Here is a 10117-nt window from a genome sequence, read left to right as displayed (position 1 = left end):
TGGCCTGGCTACTCTCTTCCATTCCATAATAAAGGAAGTCAGGGAGCAGACTTACAGGCTACAGAAACTATTGTCTGCTGTATGTTTTCTGTCTTTGTTGAAAAAGAACTCTGAGAAACTCTGAGCTCTTCTCAATGGCAAACAATGATAAGACAAGGGGTAATGGGTATAAACTGGAACACAAGAGGTTCCACTTAAACTTGAGAAGAAACTTCTTCTCAGTGAGGGTGACAGAACACTGGAACAGGCTGCCCAGGGAGGTTGTGGAGTCTCCTTCTCTGGAGACATTCAAAACCCGCCTGGACACATTCCTGTGTGACCTTATCTAGGTGTTCCTGCTCTGGCAGGGGGATTGGACTAGATGATCCTTTGAGGTCCCTTCCAATCTCTAACATACTGTGATACTGTGATACTGTGATACTGTGAAATACAAATAGATGTTTTCAGCAGGCACTGTGAGGGCAAAAGGCAGAGGGAGATTTATGCCTCTATAATTACAACTGGGGCAACACTGAAACCAAGAATGAAACTATTCCTGTTGCAATGTCCTAACATTCTGGATCATTCAAAGGCTGCAACATAACAGATGCTGAGAAGATACAAAATAGTCAAACACTTCTGTTTTGATGCTATAAAGGACACATTTATCATTAAGTGCTTGTCGCTGAACGTATTCATAGCAAACTCAGCCACATGAAGCATATTTTCAAAGAACTGAAAGTCCAGCAGTGAAGGCCCAAGAGAAACTTGAGAAAAACAGATAGAGGAAAAACAGCATTGGAAATGTGCATGACTTACGCTCTTTAAAGATTCATCCCAAGCAGATGGGGGGCATAATTTTACTGGTTTTATCTGATACTTAAAGGTCTGGCAACAAAGAAGGGCTAAGAACAGCCCCGGTGGTGGCCCTCACACGAGCATGTGTGTTTGCTCGTCCAGGTTTATTCATAGACTACTTGAGAACTGAACTATGGTCACCTAGTGGTGCCAGGAGGTGGCACCAGATGGTAGATACAAATACTGCAAGCTGCCTGGTTGGATGGGTAACAGTTCATAGTTTTACAGCAGGTTTCCTCCTATAAATGGTGTGACTGAATAAAGAGCACTTAGCTTTAGAAAAGCTGTGATGGTCAATAACTTCTTGTCGGAGAAAGCAAAGCTGTAGAAGTTGTACTAATTACTCCTGGTTTCAGAAGACTGCATGCTTGAAGGCAACAAATACAAGTTTCTGCCCCACTAAGCTCAGCAGAGTATAGCCAAAGGTCTAAGTATCTATGAATATGCCTAAGGAAAAGAGAAAAGGGTGAGAAATGCACTTAAACCAGAAACTGATATGAAGAACTGTCACAAATGTTACACGACCCTGGAAATGCTAGGTGTGTATCAGTTAGATCTTCTCTGAAAGACAAGATAGCTGACAGCTTTGAAGTAAAAGAGAAGTTATTAAAAGAGAGGAGACAATGTTAGGGCAGAGGAACAAACAGCTTGTTTCCTATGGAACAGATAGGTTAATGAGGAGGTATATTATGATATGCCATAAAGCCAGTAAAGCTACTGAGTCCATGGTTTTATTTGAGCCTCATGTGTCCAAAAGTTTGTCTTTCTCCTACTGATCAAATAAAAGACCTCTACCTACCAATTCTGTTTATGTCCTGCTCTATTGTCCATAGTCATGTTTCACTATCAGAGATGTCATACTTATGTTAGTGGAATTCCACAGATGACTCCCCATTACCAGCACTAAAATGCTGTTCATACCAACCATTATTAGCTATGAAGGTGTATTTGGACACTGAAGTCTTTGAAAGATGTGATGAGCAATTACAAAACAAGCATTATACAGATCTGCCTATCCAAGTTGTTTAATATGACCAGCTTTTAAAAAGCTAGATTAAAAATTTAAAGAAGCCTACTGTAATCTTTAGCTTCTGCTCCTGTCCATCTATGTTTATCATCTTTATAGTTTAATGACCACATTCTCCAGCATGATTCTGCAGCACATAAGAGCTCTCCTACCAATTATCCCCTATCACAGATGCTACAAATTGCTACTCCTGCTGCTGCCTCACTTCTTGATCTGTTTTCATTTCTTAGCTGAACCAATGCACAGCTTTAGTCTGTCTTAGCTCTCCAAGTTCAGTTAAGAAGCAATACAAAACTGAACAGAAAACTGACCTAAAAATAGTAATCACTAGGAAAATGCAGCACTCTCTCCCTCATTTCTGTTTTACTCCAGAACAAAATTCTGTCCTAATACAATTAATCACAAAAGGGTCTCATTAAAGATTTCCATATAATATTTGAAGACTACTAGTGGTTCTAAATGCCAGAAGGAAAAAGCGTCTTAATTTAAGTGAAGCTATGGACCTTAAATGTGCCAGGGCTGAAGTAGACGTTGGAACCAAGATACTTTCTGCTATGCTTTTCATAATTGTTACTGGTTTCATAAACAAAGGTTTACTCTTTGCTGCACTTTTTCCTAAATGAAACAGCTCTCCTCAACACATATTCGTATAAGAGATAAGATGCTTTATCCAAATGGGCCTCCTGAACATAAGCCATATCAACGTTAAGTGCCTAACAACTACAGGCTAAATCCTATGATCTCTCATCTGGACCATTATACCCATTAAATATCTAAATAAAACATTTTTCAAATTATGTACAAGTAGGGTGGTTTTATTATTTTTAAGCAAAAATCATGTCACAAATAATTCTGTACTATAGCTTTTATAAAAGCTATAAAATATTCATTTAGATGAAAAATAATGGCTGCGAGTTCCTACCTACAGAATTTTTATGCCTCTTGTGCAGAGAACACAAACTTCATAGCAGTCATCCCTATGTAATCTAAAGCATTCAGAACATCCCTTGTAAATAATAGTTATTAATAGAACATATAGGACCAGTCAAATAACAAAAAAAGATGCTTTAAACCTTTTCTGCAACACTAAAACAATTACTTTAAGTAGGGCTTCTTGAGAAGATACTGGGGAACACAGAATGGGAATGATCTGTAGCACTAGCACTGAAGGATCTGTAGCACTAGCACCGACATAATGTTAACCAGAGGAGTTCAGTTCGTAAGATGCTATAGTCAGAAGCATTGCAGGGCTTCTAAACATTTTACATATTTATGGAAAATAAAAATACAGTCGCAAAAACAGTAATGAAAACCTCTGAGATTCAAAATCCCACTCAAACCCACCTGACACAGATCTTAAGTGCCAACCACAACAGCTATATCCGTGTAAACTGCTATAACAAACTGACCTTCATAAGCAATAGGCTGCACCAAAACATAAAAGGTCACTAGCAAAAGCATCCAAAAGAAGCAAATGGAGCTTAGACCTTCTTATTATGTCAATCATGGCTTTTAAAACAAGCAACCAAGTGTCCATCCATCCCCAGTTAGTACTCTCTGTAATTAAATCTGTCTTCCTATGAACAACTAATGTAAAGAATGCAGAGCATGGGTAATGTGATTGCTGTTCCCAGCCCAGTGAACAGAACTGCTGCATCTGCATTGTGAACAATCTGGAAGCTGTGGGGAAACATTGATAAAAATCCTGATAAAAGACAATGAAAAAATAACCAGACTGTACAGTGAGAAAAGCATGAGATGTTGTTTCAATGTTCATGCAGGATAAATAATGCTATGGTGTGTGTGAACTATGCAGCTAGAAATTCATCACTGAGCTGTGCCTGATACACAGAGACCAATTTGTAAGAGAAGGCGTTGTCAAACTAATTATGCCCAGCTTCCTAATATAGCCGTAAATCATTTGAAGAAACCCACTTTATACAGCAGATACTGAAAGGTAGCTACATTTGACAGCTATTGTAACTTAGATGGAGAGTAAACTTAAGGATCAACATTTTAACATGGGGATGTTTACTTGGAATTATAGCTCTGAGATAGCAAACATATCCAGTACAGCCAACCTGGATGCTGTAAATATGACACAGCAAGCAAGAAATTGTTTTCTGCAGACTTCCAACAGGAAAACAACTATCAATCTTTAAGTGGATACAGAACTACAGCACACAATCAGCATGAATAAGGAATGTGTAAGGCTGATCCAAGTAGCACTCCTTTTACTGTCTACCAGATACATTTCTCTTTATATCCAACCAAAGTATTTTTCATCATTGTGACAAGACCTCTTTCCTTCAGCATGTATGACACCAATTTTAGCACAGAGATGGGGTTTAACACCTACAGACCACTTTGCACTGCGATGGCTTTGATAACAAGGACTACTGATCAACATCTTGTAACCTTGACTAATGATCTTTTTCTTGTGCAAACCTGACAGTCCCAAGATAAAACTCCACTTAAAGAAGACATTTCTAATCAGCCCTCAAGCACACTGGCACGCTTAGGTCAACAACCCAGGAATGTGTACCTCTAGGCTCACATCATTCTGCTTTGATGAATACAAGACCTTGTCAGTGAGGTCAGGTGTGGAAGCCACTATACCACAGATCTGTATTGCTAATGTTCTGTGCAGTCCTGAGGAAGTCCTGTAAGAAAGACCAGTGTTGCCTGAACTGGTGGTGTCATACTGAAACAATTCTTTGAGGTCAATTAAAATTACCTCCCAACTAACACTGCTGTTTCTTTAGGCTAGCATAAACTGCAAACTGTCTTCTCATTTAATCTAAATGAAACCTGTAATCTTCTTCAGTAAAAATGGATGTGGTAATAGTTAACTACTGAGATATGGGATTAATACTTATATAGGTTTTGCTATTTTTATAGCAATAACTATAACTGCTGAGCATTAATGTTAATCTGTTCACTTGTCTAGTAACATTCTAGTCCTAGACAAAGATTCTGGGTTTGTCTGGTTTAGAGAAAAGGAGTCTGAGGAGTGACCTCATGACTCTCTGCAGCTTCCTGAGACGGGGAGATGGAGAGGAAGGTGTTGAACTCTTCTTCCAGGTATCCAGGAACAGGACGCTTGGAAATGGTTCAAAGATGCATTCATCAACGGAAGTTTAGACTAGACATGAGGAAGCATTTCTTTACCAAGAGGGTGGTCAAACAGGCTTCTTAAGATGTGGTTGATGCTCTATGCCTGCCAATGTTCAAGAAGCATTTGGGCAATGCCCTTAATAATATGCTTTAACATTAGGTCAGCCTCAAAGCAGTCAGGCAGTTGTAGTAGATGAGCACTGTTGGTCCCTTTCAACTATTCCTATTCCTGATCTGTTCACGTAGTTATACTTCTTTATCTATGAAAGGGGTTGAAGCATTTGAACTTAATGATACTAAGGTCTTCCAAAGGGAACTAACTGAATTCACTTAGTATTAATCAGAAATGTCATTCTCAGGATATCATCCTGATTTTTTTTTTTTCCTACATGAGACTAAAGGTAATTACACAGCCTAAAATGGAGAAAATACTAGTGTGAAATTCAGCAAAATTCTAGCATGAAACTAGAGCATTGTAGTAAGTCTGAGGAACTTGTATTACCTCCACTTCTTCCCAAATCCCTGCATCTCTGTATTTTCAGCACTTCGCATCTCCAGAATTTTTATCATCTGCTTGTTTGTTTCAAGTACTAAAGAGTTTTAGCACTTCCTGTAGTAAGGAATGAAATGCATGTTAATATGAGATACTAGAAGTCTTCTATTTTGTAAGAGTCTTTCGAAAGATTCTGGTCAGCACATCTGTGCAGGTAAGAAACTGTTAAGATTGATTATTACCTACTCAGGCAGTAGCATCTACAGATTGGATACACAACTGAGACTCCGCTGTATAGAGCAACAGATGGCATTACTAGTTTCAATCTAGTAATGAAGAGAGAAAACAGAGGAAACAAGTATGTAGCTGCATTGCTCACCCTTAGCATCATGGCAAATGAGGAGTGAACTGGTGACAAAACCTTGCTTCCTGCTCCCAGACACCATGTCGGTATCTGTCAGTCTTGTGGCCTCACATACAGAAGAATCATTTGCAAAGAGGAGCAGAGAGAGATGAAGCAGAGTGCAGGCTAGGAGAAAGACACATGTACACGTGCCTTGTTTAGCATATTTGTTGAAGAGGCTTGTGAAATCATTTGTAACTGGTTCTGCGTTCCCCAATAACATTTAAAGCTTTTCACTAAGTTTAAGAAAGAGGAAAGAGGTCTCAGCATTACTACTTTTTAACAGGTTTGGAAAGATTGATGAGTGACAGAACTATTTCTCCAATCAGAAGAAAAAGCTCAGCATCTATTTACTTAATAGATACCAGGTTATTCATGCAACCTCCTATTGTACCTTGCCTTATAGACCACTGAGAATCAAACCAAATGGTGATATAAATCAAAAGAATTTGAGATATATTTGTTTCACTGCTTATATAAGTGCTTATTTTATCATGTTAGCTACAACAAATCATTAAACTGCTGAATGTAGTCACTGCCATGTGTTAAGTAACACACCAACCAAATGCAAGACGGACAGGGGTAGAGTAGTTGATGTCATCTACCTGGACTTGTGCAAAGCGTTTGACACTGTCCCACACGCCATCCTTGTCTCTACATTGGAGAGACATCAATTTGATGGGTGGACCACTTGGTGGATAAAGAACTGGCTGGATGGCTGCACGCAAAAAGTTGTGGTCAATGGCTCAATGTCCGGCTGGAGACCAGTAACGAGTGGTGTCCCTCAGGGATCAGTGTTGGGACCGGTCTTGTTCAACATCTTTGTTGATGACATGGACAGTGGGATTGAGTGCGCCCTCAGCAAGTTTGTCAATGACACCAAGCTGTGTGGTTCGATTTGATACGCTGGAAGGAAGGAATGCCATCCAGAGGGACCTCAACACGCTTGTAAGGTGGGCTGATGCCAACCTCTTGAAGTTTAACCATGCCAAGTGCAAGGTCCTACACCTGGGTTGGAGCAATCCCAGGCACAGCTACAGGTTGGGCAGAGAAGAGATTCAGAGCAGCCCTGCGGAGAAGGACTTGGGGGTGTTGGTCGATGAGAAAATGAACATGAGCTGGCAGTATGCGCTCGCAGCCCAGAAAGCCAACCGTATCCTGGGCTGCATCAAGAGGAGCGTGACCAGCAGGTAGAAGGAGGTGATCCTGCCCTTCTACTCTGCTCTCGTTAGACCTCACTTGGAGTATTGTGTGCAGTTCTGGTGTCCTCAACATAAAAAGGACATGGAACTGTTGGAACAAGTCCAGAGGAGGGCCACGAGGATGGTCAGGGGAGTGGAGCACCTCCCGTACGAAGCCAGGCTGTTCCGTCTGGAGAATAGAAGGCTGTGTGGAGACCTCATAGCAGCCTTCCAGTATCTGAAGGGGGGCTATAGGGATGCTGGGGAGGGACTATTCATTAGGTACTATAGTGATAGGACAAGGGGTAACGGGTTAAAACTGAAACAGGGGAAGTTTAGATTGGATATAAGGAAGAAATTCTTTACTGTGAGCATGGTGGAGCACTGGAATGGGTTGCCCAGGGAAGTTGTGAATGCTCCATCCCTGGTGGTGTTCAAGGCCAGGTTGGATGAGGCCTTGGGTGGCATGGTTTAGTGTGAGGTGTCCCTGCCCATGGCAGGGGAGTTGGAACTAGATGATCTTACGGTCCTTTCCAACCCTAACTATTCTGATTCTCTGACTCTAAGATTTAGAAGATAGAGCCTAGCTTGGCAGGAGACTATTGCATTGATATAATAGGTGAATTTCTTTGAAGGAAATGAGGCCAAATGGACTCTGGGACAGGCAAAGAAAATGCCCATTAGGAAAAGAGATTAAGATGGAGTGACAGCATTATATTTTAATTATTCAAATAGAAACACCAAAGCCTATTCAGTCCCACTGGAATAAGTTACATTATACTGAAATCATAGAATGGCTTGGGTTGGAAGGAACCTTAAAAATCATCTAGTTCCAACCCCCCTGTCACAGGCAGGGACACCTTGCACTAGACCAGACTGCTCATAGCCCTGTCCAACCTGGCCTTGAACACTGTCAGGAATGGGACAGCCACAGCTTCTCTGAGCAACCTGTGCCAGTGCCTCACCACGCTCATAGTGGGTCTAAGCTAAATCTCCCTCCTTTTGGATTTTCAGAAATCCTAGCCCTAGGAAAAATTTGTGCCAAATTTTAAAAATCTCAGCAGGCTGTTCTAAGTTCTCAAACAATAAATGTCCAGTCTTAGCTTCACAGTAAGGTCAAGGTGAGAAGGGCTTCAAAAAACTGAGGGGATGATCCAGAACAATTTTTGTCATCAGGGAAGTTTATGACAGGGCAAGACAGGGATGGCAGGACAAAAATGGAATCAAACCTCTCAGCAGAGTCTTGAATCAGTCTATACTCTTTTCATACACCCATCTTCACTTCACACAGTGGAATTCTCTTTCTTAACTAGACAGATTATCATTTCAGTTGCAATACTCTGAAAACTGAATTCCAGTACTTCAAATGGACTGAATGCATGGAGTCGACTATTTTTCTTTCCTCCTCCAGATTTGGCAGAGGCAGAAATAATGTTTTATATTGAAACTTGCCTTACAACATTTTATTAATTTAATGTTTGGACTCATACTGTACATTTGCAAAATTATTATATAAAGTGTAAATGGCTAACCAAGTGCTTTAGAAGTTTACACTTAACACAGTCACAGGGGTAGCAGTTTCTGTTACGGCTATGTAAATCCTAACTGTATTTCAAAGCTACTTCTTAGTATTTGGTGTTGTGAAGTGTCTTTTTACTTAATTTATAGACAAGCTTCTACTAAAATAACAGTATTAATCATTAAAAATAGGATGTTCCACAATGCACACTGGTGATTCGACTTCTGTGATATGCACTGTGATGTAATTTTGTAATTGCATAATCACAAGCTAATTTTCCATAGGATATGCACCTTGTTCAGTATGCCAGTATTCATTAATGAGCTGCTATGCAGCACTTTGTCCATTCTTTCCAAATGTTGTCTGCCTCTTTATCCAGCAAAATGCATTCCTTCTTCCTCCTCACCAGATTTTTAGCAAGTCCTATAGTGTCCTAGGCTTAGATGCTATCCCATCTTAGCCCTCATCTCCTGAGAGCTTGTCCCAAGCATTCCTTTTTTTTTTTCCAGTTTTCTCTTCTATTCTCATGTCACATGATCTTTTCTTCCTTCTGACCTGGAAGCCAATGGGACACCGGACTATCCCTCAGGTTCTTCCTGTGACTCTTCCCCTTGTGGGGAAAGGAGTGTTAACCAGTCAGTACAGGGGCATGAATGTACGTATAATCCAGTCACACAAGACAGCCATAGAATTTACAGCCTGTTCAATCATAAGCATCTGAAAAATCTCAAACAAGCGTGTGCAAACAGGAGTGTGCATAGGGGCAGGGGAGCATTTCTCTGTCACACTTTAAAGCTTAACACCGACAAACCTAATTGATTGCTTACTTTATCGTTTAACATGGAAACCAGAAGGAATTATGCCCTTTAGCTCCACTCTAACATAATACAAAGGAGCAGGGGGGGCTGCAGAGAGGGCAATCACCAACAGCGGCTGTTCTATTGTTTTCTCTCAAAACTTGGCAAAGCAACAAGCTAGACGCAGCTGAAATGTGCTGGCTAAAAACTTCTCCAAACTTTCATCTGAGACAGACACAAACCATGCCCAACAGCATTACAGAGAAAGTTTATCAAGCCATGGATACCTGAAAAAGAGTTGCATATGGGAAAAATATTAGTAAACCCTACTCACATACAACATACCAGCATTGTCTGTAATTGTGATTCATGCATTTTTTTGCACATGCTGTTTTATAAATTCCTTGTATGTTCTAAAAGTTTGTTTGTTTTTTTTCTCTTGGTCTAGGAGTCAAGGAGCACTTCCCTGACTTCAGCACTTTTAAAAGTAAGCAATTTGATTTTAAGACATGTCTACAAAAATTGTCTCGGCTCAAACATAATTTTCTATATTGGGTAAATTGGAGGTGAAATGTTCTTTGTTCCTCAGTTTGCCTTTGAGGGTTTGTTTAGTTTTTAAATCCTTTTATGACAAAACCCCTTTACCATTTCAGGTTAGAAAGGGGTCCCCTTCCTAACAGATTTTCCTCAGGTTTTTCTTGGTGAAAAAGCAGGTATAGGTCATTGTCTTGAGGAAGACAACA

The sequence above is a fragment of the Psittacula echo genome, assembly GCF_963264785.1.
Source record: "Psittacula echo genome assembly, chromosome: 7".
Lineage (NCBI taxonomy): Eukaryota > Metazoa > Chordata > Aves > Psittaciformes > Psittacidae > Psittacula > Psittacula echo.
This window is presented reverse-complemented; position numbering follows the sequence as displayed.